This window comes from Lycorma delicatula, chromosome 9 (genome assembly GCF_047948215.1).
Source record: "Lycorma delicatula isolate Av1 chromosome 9, ASM4794821v1, whole genome shotgun sequence".
NCBI classification, from domain to species: domain Eukaryota; kingdom Metazoa; phylum Arthropoda; class Insecta; order Hemiptera; family Fulgoridae; genus Lycorma; species Lycorma delicatula.
Genome location: NC_134463.1, coordinates 9,819,429 through 9,835,191, shown reverse-complemented (window position 1 = coordinate 9,835,191; position 15,763 = coordinate 9,819,429). Strand labels below are relative to the sequence as shown.

Genomic DNA, 15,763 nt, shown 5'->3' with positions numbered 1-15,763 from the left:
ACTGGTGTGAATTATTTATGAAAAACGGGAATTTCCATCAGACTTCAAAAAAAGTGTTATAGTCATGATACCAAAGAAAGCAGGGGCAGATAAATGTGAAGAATACAGAACAATTAGTTTAACTAGTCATGCATCAAAAATCTTAACTAGAATTCTAAGAAGAATTGAGAGGAGAGTGGAAGAAGTATTACGAGAAGACCAATTTGGTTTCAGGAAAAGTATAGGGGCAAGGGAAGCAATTTTAGGCCTCAGATTAATAGTAGAAGGAAGATTAAAGAAAAACAAACCGACATACTTGGCGTTTATAGACCTAGAAAAGGCATTCGATAACGTAGACTGGAATAAAATGTTCAGCATTTTAAAAAATTAGGGTTCAAGTACAGAGATAGAAGAACAATTGCTAACATGTACAGGAACCAAACAGCAACAGTAACAATTGAAGAACATAAGAAAGAAGCCGTAATAAGAAAGGGAGTCCGACAAGGATGTTCCCTTTCTCCATTACTTTTTAATCTTTACATGGAACCAGCAGTTAATGATGTTAAAGAACAATTTAGATTCGGAGTAACAGTACAAGGTGAAAAGATAAAGATGCTACGATTTGCTGATGATATAGTAACTCTAGCCGAGAGTAAAAAGGATTTAGAAGAAACAATGAACGGCATAGATGAAGTCCTACGCAAGAACTATCGCATGAAAATAAACAAGAACAAAACAAAAGTAATGAAATGTAGTAGAAATAACAAAGATGGACCGCTGAATGTCAAAATAGGAGGAGAAAAGATTATGGAGGTAGAAGAATTTTATTTGGGAAGTAGAATTACTAAAGATGGACGAAGCAGGAGCGATATAAAATGCCGAATAGCACAAGCGAAACGAGCCTTCAGTAAGAAATATAATTTGTTTACATCAAAAATTAATTTAAATGTCAGGAAAAGATTTTTGAAAGTATATGTTTGGAGTCTCACTTTATATGGAAGTGAAACTTGGACGATCGGAGTATCTGAGAAGAAAAGATTAGAAGCTTTTGAAATGCGGTGCTGTAGGAGAATGTTAAAAATCAGACGGGTGGATAAAGTGACAAATGAAGAGGTATTGCGGCAAATAGATGAAGAAAGAAGCATTTGGAAAAATATAGTTAAAAGAAGAGACAGACTTATAGGCCACATACTAAGGCATCCTGGAATAGTCGCTTTAATATTGGAAGGACAGGTAGAAGGAAAAAATTGTGTAGGCAGGCCACGTTTGGAATATGTAAAACAAATTGTTAGGGATGTAGGATGTAGAGGGTATACTGAAATGAAACGACTAGCACTAGATAGGGAATCTTGGAGAGCTGCATCAAACCAGTCAAATGACTGAAGACAAAAAAAAATGTCAATAAAAAACAAAACATTTACACTCGTCACATCCTACTCGTCATTATCTGACAAAAACAAATTTTAAATCAGTGTTCATATATCAAAACATAGTTTATATGTCTTAAATGTTTCATTTTAATTTTTTAGGTTGCTTAATTAATTTAAAACATTAAACATCATTTTATTCAGTCCTTCCATCTCTTTGTCAAGTGGACCATAAAAAATTTGATATTTAAAAATGGTTCCCAAACTTATTAGAGGATTGTGGTATAAAAGCTCTAAAATTATATTAATAAAGATTAGCCGTGTTTCAAAAAGTAATTTGAACACTAATGTCTTTTCCTTTTTTTTCAGGTAACAGATGTAAAGAATGTATAGATAACTGATGCTGAATAAAAATACATCATGGTCATTTTTAGAAAGGTTGTGATACTCTTTTTTTTTTTTAATAAAGTACCTGTTGGATTTTGTTGTTACTGATTTCATTGATACGTGCTTTATTAATAATGGACTTATAAAAAAAAGGTATTTTTATGTTTATGTTAGTTATAAAAATATTAAGGTATGGTATTAAAATTTATGATATTATATTTTTGTTGACTTTTTTAACATAGTTTTTAATATAAAAAATTAATTTAAGTGTTAATGCAAATTTATATTATCATACTAATGAGTGTAGATTAATTAGATATCTGAATAAGCTTGTTATTGTTATGATTATTTTAGTTTTTTGTTTGAATTGGGTTAATTGAAATTTACTTTTTTTTAAAAAAATTTTTATCTTTTATTGTGGCTCAGGTTATTTTATTTTGTCATATTGTTAAAGAAATAATAGTAATAAATTTCATGTGCAAGGGGATAAGAAAGATTTATTATAAAATTATGCGATAAGAAGAGCTTAATTTCAAAGATGAACATGTCCTCAAAATTTTTCAGGAGAGCCAAAAAGCTGGATCTTGTTTTTATGTGGCTCAGAGAAAGACATTACATTTTTGTATAAGTGTTATACTAATAATATTAATGTATTGTGTAATTCATATACAAACATTGCATTGTGTTTTTGTAATTTGAGTTTAAATATTAGACATTTCCATCTTTGTAACCAAGGGGTAGGTAGGCTAATCCACTTTTGAAACTAAAACTGTAACTTTTAAAATATTCTAGAATAATTTATTTTAAGAACACTACCACAAAAATACACTCATTTGAAGAAAATTTTGTAATTAGAAAAAAAAATACTTTTTAAAAATCTAAAAAAATTCTTAAATAACAATTCCCATTTAAATTTTTTTTAACAACTATTCTAACATCCTCATAATTTATAGTTACACAATTAGAACTAACATTCACTATTATCTTGATATACGTTATAATTATCGAATTCTTCTTCACTTCTATGTAAATATCTATCTAAATTTTATTCAGCTACAAAATTGTTCTTTCTAGCAAGGAATACATCTTAATTTTTTGGGGGTTTATTTAATTCTGTATATGTAGAAGATTTGGATTAACTAACTTGAAATTAAAGGTCAGTATTGTAATCAACGTTTTTGTTTGTAAATATAAACTGAAATTTAATTTTCCATTTATTTAAATATGTTTCATATTAATATGATTCTTTTACATAAGAAAAGAAATCTAGAAATGAATTTGGTCAGTTCCTTTTACATTAAATCTTGCTTCATCATGCCAGTCATACACTTAAAAGCCTTTCTGTATAATTTTGACTTTTCCGTGTTATTAAAACAAATCACATGGTATTCTTCAGTTTCTATAATCTAACTTCATGTATTTTTTGATCTAACTAAACTCTCTATCTCATGGAAGAAAAGAATATCTGATCACAGGAAATACCAACTCAACATTTTGCAGCAGTTGGAAGTACCTGATTAACCATTTTCCTAGCATAATTAGCATCATAATATTGTTATATTATCCAAAGCACGCATAAGCCATGAGGTTATTGATGTTATTTCTGGAGTAAGATAACCACCCTCAACTCTGCTACAAAGTTCATTATAAACTATTTAGTTTGACGGTATAGCATTTCATATTTCCTCCTTCCTCGAGTATAAATCAGAAACATTGTTTGTTAATCTGGCTATTAGATGACCCAATAACAATTACTAAATAAAAGCCATAAATCTGTCTATTATAATATGCAATTTGATGTACAACCTTAGTTAACAAAACGTCTTTCTATTTATCAAATGAAATTGTCATAAAATCCTGCCTCACTTTTTTCAGGTGTTTAAAAAAATTGCTTAATATTTCTGAAGCAATTTTTTGTTTAAAAGTTGCTGTTGTTTTTAACTTCACTATTTTTATTTTAATCCTTTCATCTAATACAAACAGGTTGAACATAAGTCAAAACTTGGTACATAAAAAACCATGTTAAACTGATGTAGAAACTTTGTTTCTAAAATATGATTCTATGACTATCTGCATTTCAGGAACTAAATTATTTTTAATTCTATATATCTTATTGATGTTAAGTTCTCAATCTAGATATACCCATACTATTAATTTTACCATAATACAATTCATGAGGTTAGAACTTTTTTAATGAACTTTATAACAGATTCATGTTTATCTTTAAAATGCTTTTCTTTTCGATTACCCCTCTAGTTTCAAACCGGAATTTTAACATCATTTCTTTAAATGCTGGAACACTCAAACTGATAATACCTAAAATATTAAAAAAGCTTTTTCTGCATATCTGCCTGTTCTTTCTTTCATTCATTACAAAGTAAATGTAATTTACCTGCACATGAAACGATTATTGTTCCTGATTTTCTAAGATAAGAGATCAATAAAAATAATGATATGATGACGATACGCAAAGCAATTCTTTATCAACAAATAGTTCTAATGATGAAGATAAAACTGAAAAACATAAAAGCCTAGGAGTAGTCAAAACACCACCCAAAGTCGAAATACATAATTGTGAAGGCAAATTGATGGTGTCATTACTTAATGAGTGTCATCTTTGATCAGATGAATGTTGGTGATGGTGTTACACCTCCTCTAGATTGTTTAAATATTTTAGTTCCAGTTATACATCAAATTATTATCAACAATAATGCACACAGTATAAAATCACATAGTATAGAAAATGTGCATCATAATAGCTTTTTCAAAGTTGATTCTAAAAACATTTATCTTGTTCCTAAAAATTATGATAAGAATGTTGTTATATTAGTAAGAGTAATTTCATTCCAAAATTATAACCATACCAAACACTGAAAATGACAAATCGTTTTCTGAAGGACAAATATTAAAACAGCTTTTGAATGCTACTGAATTACTTGTATCAGATGAAGGATTCATTTCTTTTTCTGCTTAAAACTGGTAAATATTTATCATAAATTTTAAAAGTAATGCTTCCTGTTTTTTTTTTTTTTTTTATCTTATGGAATAAAAAGCAACAAGAAGGGTAAATTTACATTCATGTAAGTGAATAACTGAAACATTGAAAAAGTAAATTTATTAAATTACTGCAGTATAGAAAAATGAAGAAAGTAATAACTTATGCAAATTCAAAACAAAAATAACATAGATAGTCAACTTCAGATATATTAGTTTAAAACTAATTTTAGTCAACATTTATAATTTTCTATTTCATTTTTTGAATATTTTAAACTAAATATAACCTTTATTTTCATTGTCACTGAACACATACTATATAATAAGTAAAATTATCTTTTTGTAAAAAGCAAATTATTTTTGTAAAAGAATTAAGTTTGCAATAACACAGTACATAGCTATTAAAGGTTAGGAAAGGTTATGCAGTGTGAATTTTGAGTTAAATCCTATAACTTTGTATTTACAATAATAACTGTTATTACATTTTCCACCTTCAGTAAAGTAAAGATATTAAAAAAAAATCCTTTTTCTCTGATTAAAAACATCAATTTAAATTTCAATAATAAATTAAACATGTAATGCATAACAACTCACCTTTTGATCAACATCTTCTAGAAAAATTCAGTTCTTTTGCCTGTAAAGTGGTTATCACATTTCAGAGTAGCATTATCCATTTTATAAAGATTGTTAAAAGTTAAAATAGATAAACGATAACAATGTATACCCATTAGAAACACCTAACCTCTAATAAAAAAATTTCACTCAATCAGTTGACCTTCAGTTAATAGTCTATTGGCTGAAGTGGACTTGAACATACCAAAAAATTATTGAATATGGACTTGTCTGAGTTTTTAAAATAAACCATTTTTCTTCCATTTTTGCCTGGTTTTGAAACTTATTAAAAATATATGGTTAAAACATTGTAGGAATCCATTATAAAACCTGCTTAAAAAGTGGACTTGTCTATCTTTAGTACCAAGCTCCTCTGTGTGTGTATCAGTGTATTATGGGTAAAAGGATTCTGTTATTATTATTTAAAACATTGTAGTTTGTTTCTCTTTGACTGTATTATTTTAGTAATTTCTGAAGTTTAAGAAATTAAAATTTTTGTTTAGGTATACAAGTACATAACATTCTTGCTAGTTCAGTATATATTCATTGATAAATAAACTTTTATATAACATCCTGCCACTTATTTTCACTATATTAATTAAAATAAATTTAAAAAAAGCAATTAAAAACAAAAAACAGCATACTTATATAAAATTGCCAAAATTTTATGCTAATTATACTGGAACATATTTTTCATGGATCCATCATTAGAGATATAATTCAAAACAAATATTAAAAAGAAAGTGTCTTTTTTGTTTTTTGTTGTTTTTTTTTTTTGTCGGATAAATTAAAACTTGATTGTTATTCTTTGATAGAAATTATTTATCATTAGATGGCAGCAGCAGTCCTAATTAGATTGCAACACCATCAGTATTAAATTTTTTATACATATATGTATGAGACTTCATTGTTAAAAGATTTATGTTATTTTATTTATACTATCTAAATGGCTGTTATTTGGTTATTGGTTTGTGGTTAAGAGAGAGAGAGAGATAGAATAAATACAAATTCTTTTCTTACCCAAAAAAGTAGGATAATTTTAATTGAGTGTAGGTCTTTTGTTACTGGAGAGAGGAAATAATAAATGAACTATGAAAAAATTATAAAGCTTAACAAATTTTATTCTTTTCATGTAATAAAAGAATGCCTAATTGATTTGAATTTTATGAAGCAGGAGGTTTGTTGAATATGTATCTATTATCTAATCTCATCTTCGAGTCTTGTATTGAACATTGTACTTTTAATATCATCAGCTTATGTGGTTTATTTTTATTTTTAGTTAATATGGCATAGGACATAAATATAATTTGCTTTCCATACTTAAACAATACTTCACAGTAGTGGATATTTAGAAGCTCTTTTTTCCTAATTTGTACCAAATGATTGGTTAATGACATTACGCTGTAATAAAATTCTTCGTGATTATCCCGTTTCTAACCATGAGAACTTAATTTAATGCATTATTGAAATGGTGTATATCTCATGTCATTATTACTTCTGAAAATTCCCAAGATTTGTCAAATTAAACATAAAAACTATAAGTCGTTAATGCAAAAGTTTAATAAAAATTAAAATGATAATTTATTTAATCTGAAAATATTTCATTCACCAATCTTTTAGGTTGTGGCATGTTTTACAACTTACTATTACACCTACAGATATTTTTGAATTTTTTTTGTTGAGAAAACATATATTGTAAAATAGTCACAGATATTATGTTATTCTATAGAATTAGTAGGAAATGAATAACAGTAAAACTAAATTTCAAAAAATATGTTTACTTTTGTTGTTGACATGTTATGAAATCAGTCTAGTTAACAAATTCTACTGCAGCAATTGTAAGTTCAAAACAAGTATTGTTTAAAATGTATGATTTTATTACTGACCACTGTGATATAGTGATAGCATTTCTGCTTTTTGTTAGAAGGTTCCGGGTTAAATTCTAGTCAGGCTTGTTTTTTTTTTTTACATGCAGAAAAATGAATTTCTCCTTATCATCAATCGTAACAGTCTAGTATCTGTTGTTACTGACTTTTGTGAAAGTGTGTGTTAGTATTTCTTTCATTCATCCTAAAGTATTTTGAGTTAAATCCCAGTTAGGTTTAGCATTTTTTTCACTCTACAAAATTGATTTTTCATTATCGCCATCATTGACTCTAGTTTCGGTTGTTACTAGTATAAAAATAAAATAAACTATTACATTTTTATAAATTGCTTTTATTAAAAAAAAGCTAAAAGAAAAACGTTTTACTAAATAATAAAATATAATAAGATTCTAATATCATTTAAATAAACTATAGGATTCTTTATAAGAGTATCATCATCAAAAAGACAGATTAGTTTGTTTAAGGAACATCGAAAGCAAATTACTTTTATTGGTATTACTGCATCACAGTAATTTCATATTTATATCGGTAACATAAAAGCATGAAACACACCTAATAATAGTAATAAAGTGAGCTTCTTAACATCAAAATTTATTCTCAATATGCAGTTTGAGACTACTATCTATTTAATGTCTTATGACCTCTGAAAGAATTCAATGTATTTCCTGTAATGCTTAAAATACTTGAAAAATTCACTGGTCCATTTGATTATATTATAAAATTTTACCGCTTTACTCTTAAGATGAATTATTGATGAAAATCATATAGGTGTTTCACATGAAAGAGATTTTTTGGTTATTTTAGGTCTTAAAATTAATTTTTCTAATTCATAATTATGTATCTTGTTATTTACCTACTTAGTAACAAATAAAAATTTTTATTGGTTAAAAAGTTGAATAAATTATATTAGTGTTTTAGTCGAGTAAAACTTACAATAATGTTAATTAATTACATTATTCTCTCCCATTTGTATAGCTAAGAAATTTCTACTTGAAGTAAATTTGAACTGTATTAATTCAGTTCCACTTGTTGGAATCAGTGGAATTTGAAATTTCACATACTAGTTTAAAAAAAAAAACCAAACTTAAAACATCAATATTTGTAGGTTGCAAATTTTCAAACTAATGAACCATTTAAAGACATTGTATAGTTGCAGTGTAGTAACAATACTTATAGTTTATGGTATAAATAAATAGGTTGTTTCTTTCCATTAGTTTTGGGACTGTTAGCTCAAAATATAGAGAACGTAAGGATGTTCTAACAATATAATTAGTATTAAAATTTTATAAGTTGATGGCTGTTGTATCTGTTAATATAAACAGAATTTGAATAAATATTTCAGTTCAGTAACTGCTAAGTCATAAGGGTTAAATGGTTTTTATTTCCAAGAATTAATTCTGAATAATGTAATTTTTTTATTTAAATTTAAGTGCAGCTAATGAATAAAATTTTTTGCAGTGAATGAAACTGGAAAAACAATAGTCCTAGTTTATTGGTGCTATCTGAAAGGGATGTTAATTATGCTTACATAGGGTAGTAGCTCACTGTTTAATTGCGGTCAAGCTATTGTCAAATATTGATTAATTTGTCTCTAGTATTTGTACTCCAATGCATTAGTATAATATTGAACGCAGTGTTAGTTTCTTGCTTGTGTTTAATTTTCTAGGCAGCATTTATCGTAGAAAACATTGAATTGAGATTTTGTATAATTTTAATTTATTTTTTAATGTATACTTATCCTGTACCTGAATAAAGAAAATGTAAATTTTACATTTATTAACTTTCATTATTTTTGTTTTTATAAATAAACAGCACAGTGTGTATGGTACATAATTCTATATCAACCAGTATGTGAATAATTGTATCAGTTATGCGGGAATTTGGTCCTTCCATTTCCAACCAATATATTGCATTTACAGTAAATATCATAGGAAGCAATACAACAAGACAAACTAATATATTTTACACATAAATATTGCTTGTTATTGGCATTAGCATTTATAAATTCTTGAAATTTGTCACTGGCCTAGTTGTATTAATAATAGACTAGGTTTATTAAACTGTGATCTTAAATGATTCAAGCAGAATTAGTGAAAGTTACTTCTATCTTGCCATAAAAATCGTGCCAAATTCTTTCTCGCTTAATCCAAAAAAAAAACCTGATTTAGTATGATATATTGTGTCCTTATATAAAAATCTGTGTATTTCTGCCAGGAATTTGGAAAGTTTAACTGGTGTCTTATTTAACAGATCTCATTTTAAATGACTTTTATAGCATTTTGGTCATTTAATAAAATGGAAACCAGTTACTTATATTTAAATCGGTTTATGATTCTTTCGTATTTAGAATGTCAGAGTACATATTTAATCAGGTAGATTAGTTTTAGATTATTGAGAGGGTTAGGATGCTGTAGTTCACCTGATAGATATCCTAGCCTTTAATTGGGCTCTTTGTGCCATCCCAATATAGGAAATAAAGAGTTCCAGACCACCATTCACTAAAGGTCTCCTGATTGTGCCAGTCGAGCTGCTGATCGAATTCCCATTTTACCTATTTGAAAAGAAAAGGAATTGAAAAATAAAGAAGAGTTAAATGGAAGAAATGATTAACCACACAGGAATTGCTAGTGTCATCTCTCAGAAATTAAGATCAAAATCCTTGCCCAAGATCATCATGTAGGGTTAGATAACCCTACACGTAGACCATTAAAAGATGATGGAACTCATTTATTGTTAATTTTATTTTAATAATAATTAATTGTTTATTTTAACAGGGTTTGAATTGCTGCTTGTGAAAAAAATGCCGTTATTAATATTTGTTGATACTTTTTAATATTCATTGTCTTTTGTTGAATTTATTTATTGGATTATTTTTAATATTATAATGTTGATTACATTGAATATTACTTTTTTTTAATAATTTTCACAAGGTAAATAACAGAGAGTATTGATCATAAAAATTAAAGTAGAAATTTTGTAATTATTTGGTGAGAAAAATGTACTGATTAATCTATTAAACTGTTTAACTATTTGTAGTCTAGTATGTTTCTTATCTTGGAAAGGTAACAGAAAATTACACTTTTTTACTATAAATGATCCTTTGTACAAAATTTATTATTACAGATAACTATATTTAGTACAGAAATGCCCTTAACTACTTTTTTTATTTTATTCTTAAATGAAAAAATATAATTTTTTCTCTTCTCATATCAATATAAACAAAAGCATGTTTTGTTTCTTTTTTTAATTTATTTATATCCATGAAGTATTTTCAAAATGCTATCTAAGAAAAATAAAAGATTTTAATTTTTTCTCAGTTTTGTTATAAACAGTAAAAGCTTGAAAAATTGATTGAGAATACAGAATTAAGGACTATTTTTTTTCTATGATTTTTTTATTTTTAATACATCAGCTACCATGAGCAATTAACTCTTGCTCGTGGCTTACCATAACCCTTGGCTTTTAGTTGGTGTACCACAATTTTAGGAGGGCAATAGCCACGTACCAGATGAGAAATATTAAATATTATTGAATTGTTTTAGAATCATAATTCATTACTCAAGAGATGGCAATAGTGCATTAATATATTAACAGTAAGTGAAATTAAAAATATATTTATAATTCAGTTACAAATTTACCTAGGTACTGTAGTATAATATTTAGACACACAGATGGGACACCATCAGTACGAACTATTACTACTAGGGCACCACAAATCTCAGTTGATTTCTCCACATCCCTCTGCCATCTGCCATGTGAATTCCATCTCCCTATTGGTTTAAATCCTTTACAACATGGTTATACCACCTTAATTTTGGTCACCCAGCAGTCTTCTTCACTTCGGTGTAGCCCTCATTACTTTTATTAGTCTTGTTCCTTCTTGCTTTTACCATAGCTGTAATATCAGGATCTTCATACAACCATCTTAGTTCTCTGTTTTTTTCTTATTTTCAATACTTCTACTTCTTTAATGAGACCCTATATTTTTCCTAATATTTTATTTTTAAAAACTACTAGATGTTTTTCATTATTCTTTGATATGACCCACGTTTCACTGCCCATGTCTGAACAGGTTGAATGATAGTTTTATATACCTTCACTTTTGTCATATAAAATAACGACTTTGTAGATATCAGTTTTTTGCACATACCCAGGCATGTATGGCGCTTACTAACCTTGACTGGATCTCTTAATCTTCTGAATTTATATTATTGATAATCAGACCAAAGTACTAAACCTATTCACACATACTGTCAAATTTACTATTTTGTAATTAATAATTCTATCTCCCTAGTTACTTTGTGTCTGAAATGAATTATTTCAGTTTTCTCTTCATTCACAATTAGCCAAATTTCTTTGGTTAATGAATGTTTCCACTAATCTTCTAATCTTTCATTGTCTTGGACATAATTGTTACATTATCCACAAATGCCAATATGTTTAGTTCCCTTCCAATTTGCACCTCTCTTTAAACTCTTTGTTCTCTGAAAGCTTCTTTCACAGCTACATTGAAAAGATTTGGGAAGATACCATTTCCTTGCCTTTGACTCTGTTGTACACATTTCTGTAAGACTAATTAACTTATTACTATATTATGAAAATTTAACCGCAGTTTTTTTTTTGCATATATCTCTTACTTCATTCCTTGATATTTTTCCTCTTATTGGATGCAAACTAGCTTGCTCCCCTATTATCTCAAATTTTTCATTTATCCCATCTTAAGAGTTTTACAACTTAAACAATATATTTGACTTCTGTACTCTCATCAGTAGTAAATTAGTAAGACAAATTCAAAGATATTTTCTGCAACATATTATCAGTCATTCTGTGATGAATAGTCATACAATTGCTGTTTTTTTATTTACTTTTTATCGGGAATTAATTCGGTAATGGCAATAATTTATTTTTCAACACTCTTCTGTAAACAATCTGCCACCATGGGATATCTTGTGATTTACGCTAACCTTAATGCCACTTATTTACAAACGTCACTAAGGGCTTGCGTAACTTTGTTGCTTTTCATTTGCATAAAATTTACTAAGGTTAGAATGTTTCACTTCAAAATGATATCTCAGATTGGACTCCATTGGCAAGTATTAGATCACATAAATGATGCATAATGTTTTATCCTAATACATTGTAAAAAAAACTTTTTCTTCTCTGACATAAAAATAAATTAATGTTCCAAATTTATTTGTTTCTTATTTGTGTTTGTATTGTTATTAACAATACTAGAAAAGTACAAGATGAAAAATGCACAGAAATTTATATATTAATAAAAAAACTGCCAATATTACAAAAATTCAATATTTAATGAAAGACTCATGTTAATTACTACCCTCTTTATAAACAATGATCACTAAAAACCAATCACAGCAAGACTGATTTGCCACAATAATGACTACTACTACCAGAACATGAAAGTATTTGTAATTGACTATCGTAGTAGAAAAATGCAGTTTTTTTACAGGAATGAAAGGTATCATTTTTACACAGTTGCATAAATATTTACTAAATTTAGAAAAATGTAATTTAATGCTAATAAAATTTGTTTTAATGAGGCCCATAGGCCTGGTGTTAAGTTCCATAAATAAAATTCTTAACAGTAATTCCACAAGCACTAAGGAATTTGCTTCCTGATATCAAATAAAAAATAACTCTTCATACTGGCAAATTATTTATTGTTTTAGCTATCATTGATTACTGTCACAAGAAGCCAAAAATAGACTGCTGACAAACTAGTGGTCATAACAACCTATATACAAATTGAAGACTTGCATATACACAATCTTATTATTTATTATCAATCACTTTTTATTAACAACTGGACCTTACTTTAAACATACATCTCTTAAATGAAATGAACTATTTTTAAAAATGTTGAAAATTCATTAACCATCATAGTATAGGGCATGTGTTAAAGTTTAATTGCAATACACTGATTGATCAACAGTCATATTCAAATTACTTAGGAACAATTGTGTCATCTGAAATGAGTGTAGAATTCATATCTTAAAAAAGAAAATGAATTTACAAATTTAATTGATGGTATCATACATTTTTGTAATTTTCCAAGATATGATTTTCTAAGCCCCAAATTTCAAAAACGTTTAATGTTAATTGGTATGTTTTTCATTTTTGGATCACAAAAATATATTTTGTCAAAGTTTCTAAAAAAAGATAGTAATGCACATCAGTTAATTTTTTGCCACCTCAATGCTACAAAGTGAAAGCACATAGCTCTCTTTTGATTAAGAACAATTTTTACTGCAGGTTTTATGAGATTGGCGTAGTTTTTATTTAGTGCAAGGATTTCTTTATGTGTGTGTCGTGTCTTGCTATAATATTTTTGAATGCTCAAAAGTACATAAATGTCCAATATACTATTATAAAAAAAGAATTAATTGACTGTTATTTTTTTTATTCAATATGAATTATTTGAATAAACATTACTAAAATTACTTATTTAATTGTAACATTTTCTGTTAATTACTTTAAATTATTTATTTATAATACGTACTGTGTATGTATTTATAATACTATGTAGTATATATTGTAAGTGTATGAATTAATTTAATTATAGATTATTGTAAATAATTATAAAATTGTGGTAATTTAAATTAGATGATAAATTAATATTAATTTTTTACATCATATCAGAAATAAGTACGAAATTGTTTTGAAATAAATCTCAACAGCTACTTTTTCCCAGTTATGTATTCTTAAGTATAGAATAATAAACGGAATTGTAACTAAGAAATTATAATATCTGTATTAAAAATAATATTAATAAAATGAATAAAAAAAAAAATATGAATGAAATATTTCTTGAATAAAATTCAAATAAATTCTCCCATTTCCTTTATAGAACGGACCATTAGACATTGATTTCAGAAAAATTCATACCATCTGTAACTTGACATTATGATTTAAAAAATGTAAACTAATGTTTCTGACTATAAAGTAACATGAATCAGGTTTTGCAGGGGGGAAAATTGAAAAAATAGCTCGAGTGACCAACAAAAATCACATATAGCTTGGCTGGAAATCACTTTAGAAAAAATGTCACAGTAAAAGATTTTAGGTATTCGTTTAAACTATAAACTGAGACGTAGATAACAATTCCATAATTAGGTCATGTGCAATACGTAAAAAAATGAACCTGACATTTGGGACTCAGTAGTTTTTTTTTATATTATTTTTCAGAGGACTTAGATTTTGGGGAAAAATAGCTCTAATGTTGTCCATAAAGTATCCCCTAGTTGGATGCTGTAAGTTAATTTGTTATTGCAAAATGAGCATTTTGTAAAACAAAAATCTCAAAATGTCCATAACTATTGAGCATACAGGATTTCTGAGTCTACTTGAGCTAAATTGAAAGAAGAGGGAAAATGAACTTTGCCTTATCAAAAACATTGTTTTTTGGCTCATTTTTTTTATTCTTCATTAATGTCTACAAAATTTTGCAATTTTCTATAATATAATATCTCTGCGAAAAATGTATTTATTCAAATGAAACTAAATGCACCTGAAAGCACTTTTTTTACTTTTAAAATTAGCATCAAAAGGCGGTTTGGTAGTAACCAAAATATTTGCAATAATGTGATTTTTATTGCAACATTCATATCTCCAAAATTAATTTACATTAAGGACTGACATTTAGAGCGGGCATTAAGTAATGTTTAAACATTAATTTGATGTGCATATCAAACTTTTTTGTGTGAAATTGTCCAAGAAACAGCAAACTGACCGTATAATCAAGTTTGCACTATTAGCATAGCCAGGCATTCCCAGTAATACTCAAGGACAAGAGAGAACTTGTTAAGCATCAAGCAATGCAGTCAAATTTGAAGCAATCAAGAAGTGAAGCAAGTAAGAAGTAAAAACACATGCATTGAGTTTTTTTTATCATTGTTACTACATGTAACAATGATATATTCGCAGCATAGTGGGTAGCACCTTGGTCTTCATGGAAATTCCATTTCCATATTCTATACACAGGCTTCAAGCTTATGTGGTATATCGTCAAGCCCAAAAAATAGTTATTTCAAATATTCTGTTTTTTCCATTTTGTGTCTATAATTATTGCATCCCATGTGAATACAGCACTCTACTATATACAGGTGAGTAAACTGAATAATAATATGTAATGAAAAATAAAAACAAGTTTTCAATCGGTTATAATAATATTTTCATTTCACGTTGCTTTCACTGTTGAAATTCTTTTTTTATTACATACAAAAATGACATTGTTAGTAATATTGGATTACATCGTACAAAATAGATTACATGCAATAACGGCTAAAATTCAATTATAATATTTATTATGCATATTTCATTGTTTTGTAAACAATATGAGTTCAGACAAATCAGTCATTCTATATGTTAATAGTATAAAAAACAACATAATCGTAGTTTACAGCTGGTATATATTATGATGATTGCAAATATTATGAGTACAAATAATAAAAATGACTTATGTCATGAAGAAAAGGTTGTAATTTACATGTTTTTATGCTTTTTCCTGTTTATCTCAAT

General features: G+C 27.2%; 1 protein-coding gene across 4 annotated transcripts in view; it reads left to right on the top strand.

Moving 5' to 3' along the window:
- Window positions 1-14,011, top strand: part of ema (C-type lectin domain containing ema) — a 91,829-nt gene extending 77,818 nt beyond the window's left edge. For all 4 annotated transcript variants that reach the window (XM_075375980.1, XM_075375978.1, XM_075375977.1 and 1 more), the window contains exon 19: window positions 1,716-14,011. The gene's annotated coding sequence lies outside the window, so the exon portion shown is untranslated. The remainder of the gene's footprint in view (window positions 1-1,715) is intronic.
- Window positions 14,012-15,763: the final 1,752 nt, after the last annotated feature.